Source organism: Vigna unguiculata, chromosome 5, assembly GCF_037176805.1.
Source record: "Vigna unguiculata cultivar grain cowpea cultivar isolate G323 ecotype 2 chromosome 5, ASM3717680v1, whole genome shotgun sequence".
In the NCBI taxonomy this organism is placed as follows: domain Eukaryota; kingdom Viridiplantae; phylum Streptophyta; class Magnoliopsida; order Fabales; family Fabaceae; genus Vigna; species Vigna unguiculata.
This window is the reverse complement of record NC_140796.1, coordinates 41,083,251-41,100,869: the sequence shown is the minus strand read 5'-3', so window position 1 is coordinate 41,100,869 and position 17,619 is coordinate 41,083,251. Positions and strand designations below refer to the sequence as shown.

At 34.4% G+C, this 17,619-nt stretch overlaps 1 long non-coding RNA gene across 1 annotated transcript; it reads right to left on the bottom strand.

The window, feature by feature from the left end:
• Positions 1-15,571: 15,571 nt before the first annotated feature.
• LOC146886439 (uncharacterized) lies at positions 15,572-17,175 on the bottom strand. The gene is made up of 2 exons (XR_014995198.1): positions 16,998-17,175; positions 15,572-15,925 (listed from the first exon to the last, which is right to left on the bottom strand). It is a non-coding gene; the product is annotated as an uncharacterized LOC146886439 (long non-coding RNA).
• Positions 17,176-17,619: the final 444 nt, after the last annotated feature.

Genomic DNA, 17,619 nt, shown 5'->3' with positions numbered 1-17,619 from the left:
AAACATGGTTAAAAATAGTTTTATAGCTACAAAAATGTTCTTTGGATATTTTGAGGTGTGTTAGTGTAGTTGCAGCTAAGTTTAACTCATGGAGGTGTGGAGATAAATTGATTAAAGCTTCATGACATCTTAAAGATAAATTTTGATAATAGAAAATGATCAAAATAAAAAAAAAATCAAGCAAGCATTGCACGAAGAAGGCAATAAAAGCTTAAACAAGTAAAAAAGTTTGGCTAAGCCAAGAAGACGAAACAAGCAACAAAAGTTGGACCTTAAGATTTTCTTTATCTTTTTTCAGAGTAGAGCTTTAATAATTCATAAATATTTTTGATAAAAGATAATTTGGGAAAAAATATATCTTTAGATATTTTATATGATATTTTAAAATAATTATCGTATTTAATTACCAAATCTTTTTAAGTATGACAATATTTTCTTAAATATTTTTAGATATCCGCAACAAACACATATATGTTGAAGATATTGGATTATTTAAAAGATAATTGGAGGAAATTACAAGTAGTTATTTGAATCATTTATGCAAATATTAGTTGATTATAATTTATCATATGTCTTTAAGTGATTAATTTGTTTAATTATATCAGAAATTATTAACCAACTACATTTATCAAATAATTTTAAAATTGGCTATACAAATATTTTTAGATATTCATAATAACTATAAAGATAAATGATATTTATAATTATTTGAAAGATATTTGAGAGATTTTAGCAACAAAAAAGCTCAGTCCAAGTCTTATATAAAGAGACCAAAGGAAGTAGAAAAGACAAGCCGAAACTTCGGAGTTTAGTAACCCTTAGGGGGCCTATTTTCTTTCTCTCTCTCCACCCTTTCTTCTTTTATTTTTCTTTTATTTTGATTTTATGGAGTGCTAAGCTTCAAGGGTGAGTTCCACTATAATTTCATTATGGATTTTGAAGTTAGAGTTAAATAATTTCTTTGTTCTTTTTATTATTGTCATGGTTTCCATTCATATATGCCTTTATATTTGAGTAACGTAAAATGTAATGATTTTACATGCTAGCTAATTAGCGAAGTGTTTAAATCTATATGAATGTTGATCATATCAGTCCAAGAGTTTTTAAATTTAATTGAGACTTTAGTTTGATTTTGTTTAGAAACTTTCATGTGATCAAATGAGTTTTTAACAATAATTAAGACTTTACTTTGGTTAATGGTATTTACTCAAACTAAAATTAGTCAAGACTTTACTTTGATTAATTAAGATTTTTGTTTGGTGAGGAGATAAAAGAATAGACATGATTAGGCATAGTAAATTTTGATTAAGATTGTACTTTGGTTGAATTTACTATGAATAATCCAAAAATTCTCACTGTTAATTAAAATTGTACTTTGGTTAAAAGTGTGCCAACAATCTTTCCCTTTCACATTCCAGATCAATCCATACCAATTCATCATACTCCATCCATGAATATACCATTCCAACTCATCTCGTTACCCTGACACTTTAATACCAACTACCTCATTAAATTCACATGCTAAGTTCATGCCAAACCCATTATTCACAATTCATGAATCACATCACTCATGCATGTTTATTTGTCTCATGCATTTAACACAATACTCAAATCCAAGCAAGCATTAACCATTCAAGATTCGGGGAAACGATCACAAATCACACCGCCCTCGTCCAGCTCCTCGTTCAGGCTGAAGGGTCTTGCTCAAGCGAGAGACTCTCGCTGAGGTGAGCCCCTCTCGCCAAGGCGAGGGCTCGGGAAGGAGGAATAGTAACCTCACACGGGATCTCGCTTAGACGAGACCCCTCTCACTTGGACGAGATGCTCGCTCGCTCAAGAGCAACGTGGGTCACTTGAGCGACCACTCGCGTGAAGCAGCTTGGGTGAGCCTCTGTTAATCTCGCCTAGGCGAGACATGCTCGCTTGGGCAAGAAAACCAGTGCCCACCACTGTTCTCTCGTGCAACAGTCCAACATTACCACCAAAGCAACGCAATAGCATCTCATAAACTCATAGTAGCATGCCATCCAATCAAATCATGCAATATCATCAAGCAATCACGAAAAATCATAGATTTGGCAAAAACCCTAACTTCCCTTACCTGGAAATAAGCTAGTAGACTATCACTACGCGACCTCGACACCGAACAAAGAGTGCAGCAGCTCTAGGAACAAGGATCAGTGGTTGGAAGGAAACAATGGGACAAGCAGAGCGGGTCACTGAGATTAGCCTCAAGGAAATGCCAAAAATGAAGCTAGAGGAAGACTACTACGAGTTCAGAAGCAACTTACATGGAGAGGAAGGGCTTGAGTTCACTTCGGGAAGTTGACGGCCAACCCTAGCAGAGTGTTCTGAAAAGGAAGAGGGTAGTGTCTTAGGTTCTGTTTTTGCAAGAATGAGGCTGACAAGGAAACCCTAGCAGCTTTAGGGCCTTAGCACCCTATAGGCCAACCCTGAGGCCCAACAGATTAAGGCCAAAAAGGCAGAAAATAAAACTGGGCTTTACAGTAAAAATTTTTGCGAAAGAATCATTAATGAAATTAGTAAGACCAGAGGTGATACTTATGTTCTCATTTAATGTTTAGTTTTAAATTTTTAATTGAATTTTGTTTTTAAAATATTAATTTAATTGAGATTTAATATAATTTGGTTTATTGAGCATGAGATAGAAAAACATGGTTAAAAATAGTTTTATAGCTACAAAAATGTTCTTTGGATATTTTGAGGTGTGTTAGTGTAGTTGCAGCTAAGTTTAACTCATGGAGGTGTGGAGATAAATTGATTAAAGCTTCATGACATCTTAAAGATAAATTTTGATAATAGAAAATGATCAAAATAAAAAAAAAATCAAGCAAGCATTGCACGAAGAAGGCAATAAAAGCTTAAACAAGTAAAAAAGTTTGGCTAAGCCAAGAAGACGAAACAAGCAACAAAAGTTGGACCTTAAGATTTTCTTTATCTTTTTTCAGAGTAGAGCTTTAATAATTCATAAATATTTTTGATAAAAGATAATTTGGGAAAAAATATATCTTTAGATATTTTATATGATATTTTAAAATAATTATCGTATTTAATTACCAAATCTTTTTAAGTATGACAATATTTTCTTAAATATTTTTAGATATCCGCAACAAACACATATATGTTGAAGATATTGGATTATTTAAAAGATAATTGGAGGAAATTACAAGTAGTTATTTGAATCATTTATGCAAATATTAGTTGATTATAATTTATCATATGTCTTTAAGTGATTAATTTGTTTAATTATATCAGAAATTATTAACCAACTACATTTATCAAATAATTTTAAAATTGGCTATACAAATATTTTTAGATATTCATAATAACTATAAAGATAAATGATATTTATAATTATTTGAAAGATATTTGAGAGATTTTAGCAACAAAAAAGCTCAGTCCAAGTCTTATATAAAGAGACCAAAGGAAGTAGAAAAGACAAGCCGAAACTTCGGAGTTTAGTAACCCTTAGGGGGCCTATTTTCTTTCTCTCTCTCCACCCTTTCTTCTTTTATTTTTCTTTTATTTTGATTTTATGGAGTGCTAAGCTTCAAGGGTGAGTTCCACTATAATTTCATTATGGATTTTGAAGTTAGAGTTAAATAATTTCTTTGTTCTTTTTATTATTGTCATGGTTTCCATTCATATATGCCTTTATATTTGAGTAACGTAAAATGTAATGATTTTACATGCTAGCTAATTAGCGAAGTGTTTAAATCTATATGAATGTTGATCATATCAGTCCAAGAGTTTTTAAATTTAATTGAGACTTTAGTTTGATTTTGTTTAGAAACTTTCATGTGATCAAATGAGTTTTTAACAATAATTAAGACTTTACTTTGGTTAATGGTATTTACTCAAACTAAAATTAGTCAAGACTTTACTTTGATTAATTAAGATTTTTGTTTGGTGAGGAGATAAAAGAATAGACATGATTAGGCATAGTAAATTTTGATTAAGATTGTACTTTGGTTGAATTTACTATGAATAATCCAAAAATTCTCACTGTTAATTAAAATTGTACTTTGGTTAAAAGTGTGCCAACAATCTTTCCCTTTCACATTCCAGATCAATCCATACCAATTCATCATACTCCATCCATGAATATACCATTCCAACTCATCTCGTTACCCTGACACTTTAATACCAACTACCTCATTAAATTCACATGCTAAGTTCATGCCAAACCCATTATTCACAATTCATGAATCACATCACTCATGCATGTTTATTTGTCTCATGCATTTAACACAATACTCAAATCCAAGCAAGCATTAACCATTCAAGATTCGGGGAAACGATCACAAATCACACCGCCCTCGTCCAGCTCCTCGTTCAGGCTGAAGGGTCTTGCTCAAGCGAGAGACTCTCGCTGAGGTGAGCCCCTCTCGCCAAGGCGAGGGCTCGGGAAGGAGGAATAGTAACCTCACACGGGATCTCGCTTAGACGAGACCCCTCTCACTTGGACGAGATGCTCGCTCGCTCAAGAGCAACGTGGGTCACTTGAGCGACCACTCGCGTGAAGCAGCTTGGGTGAGCCTCTGTTAATCTCGCCTAGGCGAGACATGCTCGCTTGGGCAAGAAAACCAGTGCCCACCACTGTTCTCTCGTGCAACAGTCCAACATTACCACCAAAGCAACGCAATAGCATCTCATAAACTCATAGTAGCATGCCATCCAATCAAATCATGCAATATCATCAAGCAATCACGAAAAATCATAGATTTGGCAAAAACCCTAACTTCCCTTACCTGGAAATAAGCTAGTAGACTATCACTACGCGACCTCGACACCGAACAAAGAGTGCAGCAGCTCTAGGAACAAGGATCAGTGGTTGGAAGGAAACAATGGGACAAGCAGAGCGGGTCACTGAGATTAGCCTCAAGGAAATGCCAAAAATGAAGCTAGAGGAAGACTACTACGAGTTCAGAAGCAACTTACATGGAGAGGAAGGGCTTGAGTTCACTTCGGGAAGTTGACGGCCAACCCTAGCAGAGTGTTCTGAAAAGGAAGAGGGTAGTGTCTTAGGTTCTGTTTTTGCAAGAATGAGGCTGACAAGGAAACCCTAGCAGCTTTAGGGCCTTAGCACCCTATAGGCCAACCCTGAGGCCCAACAGATTAAGGCCAAAAAGGCAGAAAATAAAACTGGGCTTTACAGTAAAAATTTTTGCGAAAGAATCATTAATGAAATTAGTAAGACCAGAGGTGATACTTATGTTCTCATTTAATGTTTAGTTTTAAATTTTTAATTGAATTTTGTTTTTAAAATATTAATTTAATTGAGATTTAATATAATTTGGTTTATTGAGCATGAGATAGAAAAACATGGTTAAAAATAGTTTTATAGCTACAAAAATGTTCTTTGGATATTTTGAGGTGTGTTAGTGTAGTTGCAGCTAAGTTTAACTCATGGAGGTGTGGAGATAAATTGATTAAAGCTTCATGACATCTTAAAGATAAATTTTGATAATAGAAAATGATCAAAATAAAAAAAAAATCAAGCAAGCATTGCACGAAGAAGGCAATAAAAGCTTAAACAAGTAAAAAAGTTTGGCTAAGCCAAGAAGACGAAACAAGCAACAAAAGTTGGACCTTAAGATTTTCTTTATCTTTTTTCAGAGTAGAGCTTTAATAATTCATAAATATTTTTGATAAAAGATAATTTGGGAAAAAATATATCTTTAGATATTTTATATGATATTTTAAAATAATTATCGTATTTAATTACCAAATCTTTTTAAGTATGACAATATTTTCTTAAATATTTTTAGATATCCGCAACAAACACATATATGTTGAAGATATTGGATTGTTTAAAAGATAATTGGAGGAAATTACAAGTAGTTATTTGAATCATTTATGCAAATATTAGTTGATTATAATTTATCATATGTCTTTAAGTGATTAATTTGTTTAATTATATCAGAAATTATTAACCAACTACATTTATCAAATAATTTTAAAATTGGCTATACAAATATTTTTAGATATTCATAATAACTATAAAGATAAATGATATTTATAATTATTTGAAAGATATTTGAGAGATTTTAGCAACAAAAAAGCTCAGTCCAAGTCTTATATAAAGAGACCAAAGGAAGTAGAAAAGACAAGCCGAAACTTCGGAGTTTAGTAACCCTTAGGGGGCCTATTTTCTTTCTCTCTCTCCACCCTTTCTTCTTTTATTTTTCTTTTATTTTGATTTTATGGAGTGCTAAGCTTCAAGGGTGAGTTCCACTATAATTTCATTATGGATTTTGAAGTTAGAGTTAAATAATTTCTTTGTTCTTTTTATTATTGTCATGGTTTCCATTCATATATGCCTTTATATTTGAGTAACGTAAAATGTAATGATTTTACATGCTAGCTAATTAGCGAAGTGTTTAAATCTATATGAATGTTGATCATATCAGTCCAAGAGTTTTTAAATTTAATTGAGACTTTAGTTTGATTTTGTTTAGAAACTTTCATGTGATCAAATGAGTTTTTAACAATAATTAAGACTTTACTTTGGTTAATGGTATTTACTCAAACTAAAATTAGTCAAGACTTTACTTTGATTAATTAAGATTTTTGTTTGGTGAGGAGATAAAAGAATAGACATGATTAGGCATAGTAAATTTTGATTAAGATTGTACTTTGGTTGAATTTACTATGAATAATCCAAAAATTCTCACTGTTAATTAAAATCCAAAAATTACTATGAATCCACACATTCCATGTATATTCTTGGCTATGCTTAAAGGATGTCATATTTCCAAATATCGAATGCATGAATGATTTATTATGTTTGTTTGGTAGTTAGGAATTGCGATGATGCAATTTGAGGCGCGTTGAACTGCAATAATACTTAAATGGTATTCTGGATGTGTGACTGCGATGCCTTGGTGTGTTAGAAATCATTCTATAGTGCTTAAACTAGTAGAATTTGTTTTACTAATGTACCGCTTGGTGGTGTGGATGGTACCGCTAGGCGATAGCTACAAACAAATAGATCCCTAAAGCGCATGGCGTTTAGCAGCGTGTGGGTATCACCAAGTGGCCTAGAGCACAGCTTCGCTTGGCGGTGCTTAAGCAGCGCCATGCGATAATGTAGGGCTTGTTGTGGAGCATTTGGCATGTGTGGTTATGATTGGTTTGGTCTGGGATATCCTTGAATAAATTACGAGTGGGGAGGTTCATAATGAAGTTTGAAACGCATGATTAATACGGGTGGGGAGGTCCGTGTTGGTTGTACTCTTGTGTAGGGATACGAGCGGGGAATTTCGTATGTTCCGTGCTCACACTTGAAGCTATTATGAGCGTGAAGGTTCATACTAGGTGTTCACACGTGTTGGTCTATGAGCGGGGAAGTTCATAGAGTTGGACTATGAGCGAGGAGGTTCGTAGAGTTAGACCACGAGTGGGCAGGTTCGTGGAAGCATTAGAATCCTTAAGACCATAGTTAGGTCTGCATTCTTCTCATATAGGTTATAAGATTGGGGTGACATGGTACAAAGGAATTTATGAATCACAAAATGGCTAAGTTGTTTTGGGTGAGTGCAGTTATCATTATTTATGTATGATTGGTTTTTTCAACTCACCCTTTTTGTTTGTGTTTAGTGATGATTGTGTGACTTGTCACACGGGAGCAAATGGGAATCCAGGTGACGATGGTGATGCGTAGCGACGGAGTGGGGATAACTATAGGGATTGGTTTATGACTTATTTTCAAACCTTTTGTAATTTTCTTTTATTTTGGTTTTGGACTATGGATTTTAATAAGGCCTTTGAGGAGTATTTATATTTTATGCGGTATAAGTTTTAAATTTTTCCAGTGCTTGGGAATCATATAAGTTTTTGAATTCCACATTTTATATCAAATTTGCTTTATCAAGTAATATTTGCTTAGGGTGTTACACCACCTTATAGGAAAGTTGTGATATTAATGGATAGAGTGAGAGAGAATGAACAATCAATTAGAGATTACCTGAAACTGCAAAATTTAGAACACCTCGTCATCACATAGAGGATGTGTTTCTAAAGTTAGCTATTAGAGCGAAATATATGTTTGATGATTTAAGTCAGCTAATGAATGATGTAGTTAGGGAGGCCACTTTCTAAAATATGATGAAAATGAGGGTTGAAATGAAATAGACAAGATAAGACAACAAAAGGTCAATTAAATGAAGCACAAGATAGATGTCATGAATCAAACTTTCCAAAGCACTAGAACAAGAAAAGGATTTGACATCAGTTATTTCTGGGTTCTACTTCGGTTCTCCAATCGAAACATATCAAGGTGAGGTAAAAAAGGGAGGCTTTAAGCTTTGGTTTTTACCCAAAGCATATTGTTCATAGATAGGCTTTAGTTATGGAAGAAACTGAAGCCTATATGTGACAAAAAATTAAAATTATTTAAATGCATAAGTGGTAGTGTGCTTCAAACAAGGGAATGTAGAAATGGGAGGCTACATGTCTATAGGGTGGGCAACACAATGAGAAATGCCCGAACATTAGAAGGAGAAGGTGTGAGCAATGGACTAAGGCGTTAGTAACGGAGCAAAGTGTAAGACCCAGGAAAAAATGATTATTGATTCAAAAGGGGTTTTGGGACGTGAGGTATCATTTAAATAAGTAAATAAATAATTTTACACAACTGAAGTGTACCACAATTGGTTAGAGCCTTATTATGGGTTGATGGTTAAGGGTTTGAGATATACGTGTTTGGCATGAGCTTGGCAAGAGTGGTCCTACCCAAGGATTTGTTAAGCGGGTGGAGTTGTTGCTTGTTAGTCTATGGAAAGCAAGGGAAGGGACTTTTTCGAGAGGCATTGTTGTTCAGGAAAGGTATAGTGGTTGGTTATGAGAGAATGTCATACTATTTGATATTAATTAGTGGTAATATGTTAATGATTACATGTTATAGTTTGAGAACATGTGACAAATGATAGCTTGGATGAGTTGATGAGAACTTGTTCTTATTTGTTTTTGTGGTTATGTGTGGAGATTGTGTATTTTTTCCAAGCATGAAATTGTAAAGGAAGCAAAGTTTGTTTTTATGTTCTTATTATGGATGAGGAATTCGTTGATGGTGGTTGGTTAAGGTGTTGAATTCAATAATTCTTTTTTATGGATGAATCATTGGTGTAGTTGGAGATAATTGATTTCTATCATGTTATTATGTATTTTTATTTGTGAGTAGAGAATTGGGTGTGAATAGTTTTATTCTTTTGGAATGTTAATTATGGTTTGGAAATAACCATGAGTTGATAACAAGTTGTTGGATATGTGGCCATGGAAATCTTTTGTGAAGTACAGGGTGTTTGGAGGTAAGTTGATTGGTATTTTTTTGATGGGCTGAACTTATCGTTACAAAAGTATAGGTGAACGGTTGTATGGAATATAATTGTTCAACTTTTGGCATGTGGGATATTCTGGGTAATTTGAAGGTTTGATGATATGAATTTTTTTTTTGTTCTTGATCTTATGGGAAATTCCATTGTGTAATAGCAATTGGAGGTGTTTCCTTGTTACGATGAAATTATGGTTTGTTTTGGAATTAGCATGGCGGGTTTAACTTTTGAATCAATTCAATTAAGGTTTATGAAGTGAATATGGTTCAAAAGCGTATTATTTAATTGGTTTGGGTGCAAAAAAATGTTTGTGGATATTAAGAAATCATAAGTTCATGTCAATGATTGGGTTGATTTTAATTCCAGGTTGAATAAGTGAATGATATGCATGAAATGGAAGGTTGAAAGGTAAGGAATAGAGTTTGGTAAAGCAGTATGCATGATGAATGATTTTTTGGTATAATGTTATGTTAGAGTGCTTTTGAAGTGATCAAAATATGTGTAGAATGTTATAGTGTAATGGGGTTTAGGTTGTGAAGGATTTTAACTAAGTTTATTCATAGGCAAAGTAAGCATGTGTATATATGGTTTCTGTGATTTTAAGAATTAATGTGGGATGTGTATGCTTGTGCATGAGGATATTAGTATAAAAAGCATTTTGATATGTGTATTTTATTCCAAGAGGTAAGTATATGGTGGGAGAAAGTTTAGAATGTTTGTGTACATGTTTTTGGTTGTTGGAATGTGTGAAATAGGTACCTCGTTCATGAAAAATGTGTTTTCGTGTTTCTACGTTGTTCCTCTGAAAACAAATAAGGGATGTTAGGGAACACAAGTAATGCCTTACCCCAATCCTTGACCTCTGAAGCTGGCTTCTTCTTGACTTGTACACGTCGTCTCCTAACGTAGGCGGTTTGGACCCTTAAAGGGTTACCTACGGAAAGGGCTTTGACAATCAAGTCTGCAAAAGGCTCTCAAAAGTCAAATCTCATATTAGGTAATTAATGAAAGTGTACCTCTTAATTGTTAGGGTCCACGTGTATTTATAGAGTTATTAATTACGTCTGTCCCTTCTTATGGGCTGGGCCACCTTAGTTGTGTTGAGCCAATATTCAGATTCTAGATGAGTCTGGGCCAACCCAAGTTCTGTTTTAGCGAGTGGACGATAGGGGCCTCGCTTGCAATTTCCTAAGTTTTGAGTTAGCTCTTTATTACACACTATCCTTTTATAGTAGGCGGCCTAGGCCATCATGTGTGTTATGTTGTCTAGTTAACCACCTGTCTATTCTTTTTCATACTAGGACTATACGTAGGCGGTTTATACTGGGTAGTTATTTGGGTTAGCCTAGGTATAGTACATGTGCAAAGTGGGGGTTGGGCGTTGGCTCACTACCCCCAAGCAGTAAGTCTTGGGATGTTAGGCACTAGTACCAATCACATAGGAACATAAGAAGTTGTGCCTGTCACATGGGTACATAAGAAGTCATGTCTGTCACATGGGTACATAAGAAGTCATGCCTGTCACATGGGTACATAAGAAGTCATGTCTGTCACATGGGTACACAAGAAGTCGTGCTAGTCACATGGGTACATAAGAGGTCGTGCTAGTCACATGATAACATTAACTCTCGTGCAAGTCACATGATGACATAATACAAAGTCACATGATAACTCTAATTTGTATTATAAAAGACCACCTTCATCATCACATTCTAAACTCACAAATTCAATATTGTAATTTCTCCTTACTCTAAAACTCAATTCGAAAGTCTTGTTCAACGACAAACTTAAATGGAAGGATTAATGTTTGTTTGCGTGTACAATGATAGAGAAATTGCCAATGACCCTCAAACTGGTGTCTCATTTGCATCTCTAAAGACAATCATGATATGCATCCATAGAGGTTTCGAGTTGTCCAAAATTATTAGCATAATAATGGACAAGGCAAACAGAGATCCAAGGGATGGAGTTTCATTCATACACTTCAAATTTCCTACTAAAGTGTGTGGCCAGATTGTCACATACACAACCACCCAAATTCAAGATGACGATGACTTAGATGGCACTTTCAACATGATACATGCCACGCCAATTGTTACATCTATTGAACTTTGCACCACCCACAACTCAGGTACCAAACCTTCACAACCAAATTCTTTAACACATTTTGATGCACATCATCCATAACCAAACACTAAAGCCACACAAGAACCATTTGACCTTAACACTACCTATCTAAGGGAATGGAGGCATGATATACAGTCATATACCAAACTATTAATCGGTCTGTCTACCTTAAATATTTTTCAATCACCCGCAAATCACAATACCCAAACATTCTCTCCTCTAACTACTGTAGAAGTTGAAATTCTAGGTCTACCTACAGTGTCCTTAAACATGTTTAGTGAAGATGAGGACGAAATACTTTTTGATCAACCTGATGACCATGATCAAAACTTAGATGTCCATCCCTTACAACAACAACACCATCATACACATGTCCCCTACAACCCACCACAACACTTCAAATTATATGAAGAATACAACCAGACCCCACACCAGGATTTCCAAACACATTTGACCACCACAGAATGTTGCATGACAACTTTGAGCACGATGTCGGTACACTAGCCCAAGGAATGAAGTTCCAAACAAAGGAACAATTTATAGATGCTTTAAATAGGTACCACATAACAAACCACTGCACCTACAATACCACACACTCAAATACAACAAGGTTGAGGGTGCAATGTGTACAACAAGTGTGTCCTTGGAAATGTTTGGAAAATTACATACAAGAGACCAAGTGCAGGAAATCAGAAAGGTTGAAGGTGTGCACACATGTGCCACACAACTCATAACACAAGACCACAAGCACTTGGGCTCAAGAATAATTTCCCAGCATGTAAGACAAATGGTGAAGTAAGACCCATCCACACCAATTACTATAATAATTTCTTCCATCTAGACCTCTATGGGTTATAACACAACCTGTAGAAAGGCATGGTTGGCGAAACAACAAGCAATTGAAGATGTGTACAGAAACTACAAACAGTGTTACAATTGATTTTTGTGCCTACTACAAGTCATGCAAACTTATTTGCTTGGGTTTGTATACAAGTTGAAAACCAGTCCAATTACAAATAGGGAGGTGGTCCTAGAAAACCAACAACACTTTCGAAGAGTGTTTTGGACATTCAAACCATGCATTGATGGCTTCCAATATTGCAAACCAATAATGCAAGTGGACGGAATCTTCCTCTGCGGAAGGTATATGAGCACCCTTCTAGTAGTTGTTGCACAAGGTGGGAGAAATAACATTTTCCCCATTGCATTTGCTATAGTAGAGGGTGACATGGCTGAAGCTTGATTTTTTTTTCCTTAAAAGCCTTAAGAGGCACGTTACACCTCAACAAAATTTATGCTTAATGTCGAACCACCACAATTAAATTTGTGTAGCATTCAACAAACTTAATAGTGACTTGACTGAAAGGAACTGTGTGCAAGTCTTTTGTATTCGACACATTGCATAAAATTTTACAAAAAAAGATTCAAGAATACAACTCTGAAAAAGGACCGCATCAACATGGGTAAGTTATTACATGTAAAAATATGTCTTTCTCATTTTTTTTTGCTATTAATTATTCACTCCCATTATTAGTAACTATTTTTCAAAATTATATTTGTAGCGTATGCATTGATCGAGCCACGCTACAACTACTATTACAACATCATTAGGGAATATCACCCAGAAGTAGTAACATGGGTTGACCAAATTCCAAGGGAGCAATGGTGTCTTGCATACGACCAAGGAAGAAGGTGGGGTCACGTAACAACAAATCTAGCTAAAGCAATAAATTTTATGCTAAAGAAGACAAGGAATTTACCAATTTCTTCAATAGTATTGGCCACGTACACCAGGTGCAACACCTACTTCACCAAAAGAGACAGACAAATAACTGTAATGGTGAGTGTTGATCATGCGTACTCTGAATATGTGACCAAGTTTCTACAAGATGCAGACTCTAAGTCAAACACGCACTAGGTCGTTGAATTTGATAGAAATACCATAAGATTCAGAGTGGAGGAGATGGTGAATCCCAAATAAGTACGTCTTGTAGGAAAATTTGTCAGATTAGATAAAAGGTGGTGCGATTAGATAAAAGGTGGTGTGATTGTGGAAAGTTTCAAGAAATCTATCTACCATATTCACATGTTATTGTAGCTTGCAAACATGTACATCACGACTTCAACATGTACATAAGTCCCCATTATAGGTTGGATGTCGTCATGAAAGTATATGACAATTTGTTTGGCAAGTTAAGACATGAAGAATATTGGCCACCATACCAAGGGTCACAGGTTTGGCCTCATCCTGCCACATAAAGGAGCGAAAGGGGTCATCCTAAATAAAGTAGAATTAGGATTGAGATGGACATTAGCGAAGGAAGACAATCAAGAAAGTGAAGGACACACAAGAAATAATTGTCCTAACAACCCTACACTTAGATGATCTACATCGAACCACTTACTTTATGTTGTACTTTTAATTGTGTTCAATAAATTTATCCTTCATTCAATTCAATGGTACATCTTTTATTAGGGATAAGTATGTTTTTCGTCCATGTACTTTCATACGAAAGTGGAATTGGTCCCCCTTTAGAACTTCATACAAAAAAATCCTTATACTTTTAAAATGCTTGGAATCCATCCTTCATCTTAGACAGTGTTAAGTGATTAATGACGTGTCTAACGAAGTTGGTGATGTGAATATAAGTGAATGACACGTGTTAATTTAAATTTAAAATATTAAATAACTTAAAAATCAAATAATATTTTATTGTTTAGGGTTGGTGATGTGAATATAAGTGAATGGCAACCATGTTATATTTTGCATTTTTTATCAATGGTTTTCGAGCAACCAAAGCATCAAGGTCACTATAACTGGATTTTGAACTCAAGGTTGGTCCGTGGGCGTGATTGCGAGTTCAAAATCAAAGTGGGTTCAAGGTGGTGTGATTGCGAATCTTAGGGTTTTTCATTTACAACAACAAAGGTGCATTTTGGAGTCTCAAATTTACTGTTTATGGTTTTTTCTGGGAAAGTATCAAATTTTTAGGGATAAATGTTAAACTATTCTTATGTGTTGATTTAGTGATGGAATCACATGGTGAAGGTTGTACATTTGTTCGTAGAAGCTATGGATCAAATAGTACAACTTCATCAACATTGTTTTCGAGCTTAAGAGGAAAAGGAAAAGTATGTGGTTGTGGGACAACATTAATGCTTCTCAAAGCAAACACCGTGAAGAACAAAGGAAAGTTGTTCTAGAGATGAAGGAACTGGAAAGTAAGTAAACTATAATTTTGGCATTAAATTATGTTATGACTATTTTGTTTATGGGTTGTGGTTTTCATTGTAGAGTGATTGTCACTACAATTTCTTTCAATGGGCTGATGAAGCAGAATGTGAAATGGAAGAGAAGCCGAAAATAGAAGAAGACGAAATGGGTGACGTTAACGAGAAATTGATCATGAGTTGGTAAGGAAGAATTCAAAGTTGAAGATGAAATTAGAGTCAGAAAGAAAATAGGGAAAAATAAAGTTCTTGTGTTTTGTTGTATCTTGGGCATTTACAATTATATTTTGTATAATTTTTGTGTTAAAGAGCAATTGTAATTGACAATTAAGTTTAGGTTGAAGGTTTCCTTTTGGACTAGTTTGCAGGTGAAGAATGTTGTTAAGTTGTGAATGTAATGAAATTAGAACAACACCATGTCCTGGGCGAATAATATTGTCAAGGACCGGGATGCTCTGTTCAAACTCGCAAAACATTGCATGTTTTATTATGCATGTAATACTAAACTTCGATGTAATGGCACGGTATATATTACGTGTTTTAGAAATCAGGATTATTATACAAGATTTCGAACGGACTTTAAAATCATTAAATTCATTGGATTTTCAAGTTGCTAGAATAAGTTATATTTTATTCATTCAATTTAAATGCAGAATAAATTCTTTAGCCATAATCATTTATGTCACATTAATGTTACTTTAATATTTTCTTTTGTAAAATGAATGGTCTATAACAGTGACATAATACAGTGAATTAAATATCATTTTCAAGTGGTCTATAAGAGTGACATAATATAGTGCACCACAACTATGTGAATTGTTTAACACACTGAAATCCAACTATCCAAAAGCAAAAGATAACAAAAAGTGAACCCTTGTGACAATTGTTTAATAGTCGAATACAACTATCCAAAAGCAAAACTCCAAAAGCAGTGGACCACAATGCAACAATAGTACAAAAGTTTCAATCAAGGGGTTGCTTTCCACGGATTGGGAGCCTCAATTTCAAGACCCAAAGTTGTTAGTTCTTGCTTGGGAGCATAAATTATTGTTCATTGTGCTTGGTGGTCTCCCTCTCCTCACTCTTGCTGTAATGTTGGTGGTAGATATGTTATTTCTCTTCTCCACTAGTTCAATAGGGGTGGTGCTCTTCCTGATTCTCCTTCCACATGTAGATGGTTGTGTCGATGAAGGTCCAGTCTTTGATTTCCCCTATTTTGGAGCAATAAAAACTGGCATTAATCACCAAGCAAAGGTAAACTACATAATTTAAACATCAATAGTAGGAAGAATTTGGTATACCCGTAAAGTTGTGGTTGGTTTCTTTTTTCATCCTCTATTATTGTAACCATACTGGTGGCACCTACTACACCTCATCTGCATATTTCTTCTACTATTTTTTGAATGGCTCATATTTTCATCAGCCTCCCTCCTCCTTAATTTCCTTGGTCTCCCAAGAGGTGTCTTGTATGTTGGAGGTAATATTTGTTGTGAATTTGTTTTAGGCCACAATTCTTGACCATTAATGGGGCTAATTTGTTCTCCATAAGTACATTGGTATGCTTCCCTCTTGTAATATTTATGGACATAATTTTCTGGCTCTTCTAACCTATAATTAATAACAGCCACAACATGTCTACATGGGATACCAACCAATTCCCAGAAATTACATGTACATGAATTATCTTTAAGATCAACTACAAACTTTTCCATTGTAAACCCATGTGTAATCTCAAACTTATCACCACCAACCCAAACAACTATTCAGTTACCACTCCTTTCAATTTCCCTATCTAATCTTTTTATAGGTTTGGGCATTACAGTTCCAGGATATTTATCTAATTCTTCTCTTAACTTTGCAAATCTACTCATCAAATAAGTTCTTATCCACTCCATCATTATTATGATAGGTTTGTCTCTAGCTAATAATATGGTGCTATTAAAGGATTCTAACAGATTATTCATCAAGACATCACATTTGAGATAAAAGCTAAATGCATGTTTGCACCAACATTTTCGTGGAATACCCATATGATGAAATATTACAAAGAAGCCCATTTCTATACAATTTCAAAACCTTACTTTAACCCCCATTTCAAACCCCTGGACCAATTCAGCAAAAAAGAACCCAAAATACATGAATCAGAAAAATAAATCCCTAATTTTCGATTTCGCACATCACCATGAAAATGCAAATGAAACAATAATGTGAACATTAACTCAAATAATAACAATAATCTGCATAATTCTTCTTTCAAAATTAAGAAAACCCATAAAACCATACCTTTGTTGTCGTAAGTGAAAAACCCTAAGCTTTGCAATCACACCACCTCGAACACACCTTTCATTTCGAACTTGCAGTCACGCCCACGAACCAATCTTCATTTCGCACTGTAACTTCAGTTACATTGATGATTTGGTTGCTCGAAAACCATTAATCGAAAAAAAAGACGCTAAATGCAACTTGGCTCATGAAATGGGGTTTTCTATGGCAAACATAAAACACGTCCAATTTTTAAGAGGTTGTTCTTATTTTAAACTTTAATTAAAAAATTATTTGATTTTTAAGTTATTTAGTATTTTAAATTTTAATTAACATGTGTCATTTACTTATATCCACATTACCAACTCCGTTAGACACATTATCAATCACTTAACATCGTCTGAGATGGAGGATGGATTCCAAACATTTTAAAAGTATAAAGATATTTTTTGTACGAAGTTCTAATTAAAGAGCGACTAATTCCATTTTCGTATGAAAGTACAGGGACGAAAAACATACTTATTCCCTTTTATTATTATCTTTTGTTGTTATTTATTTTACATAAACCAAAAACAAATTAATTAAAATATAATAATGAAATGGTTTTAAATTATTTTAGTAATTTCTTTCATTTTAAAATTAT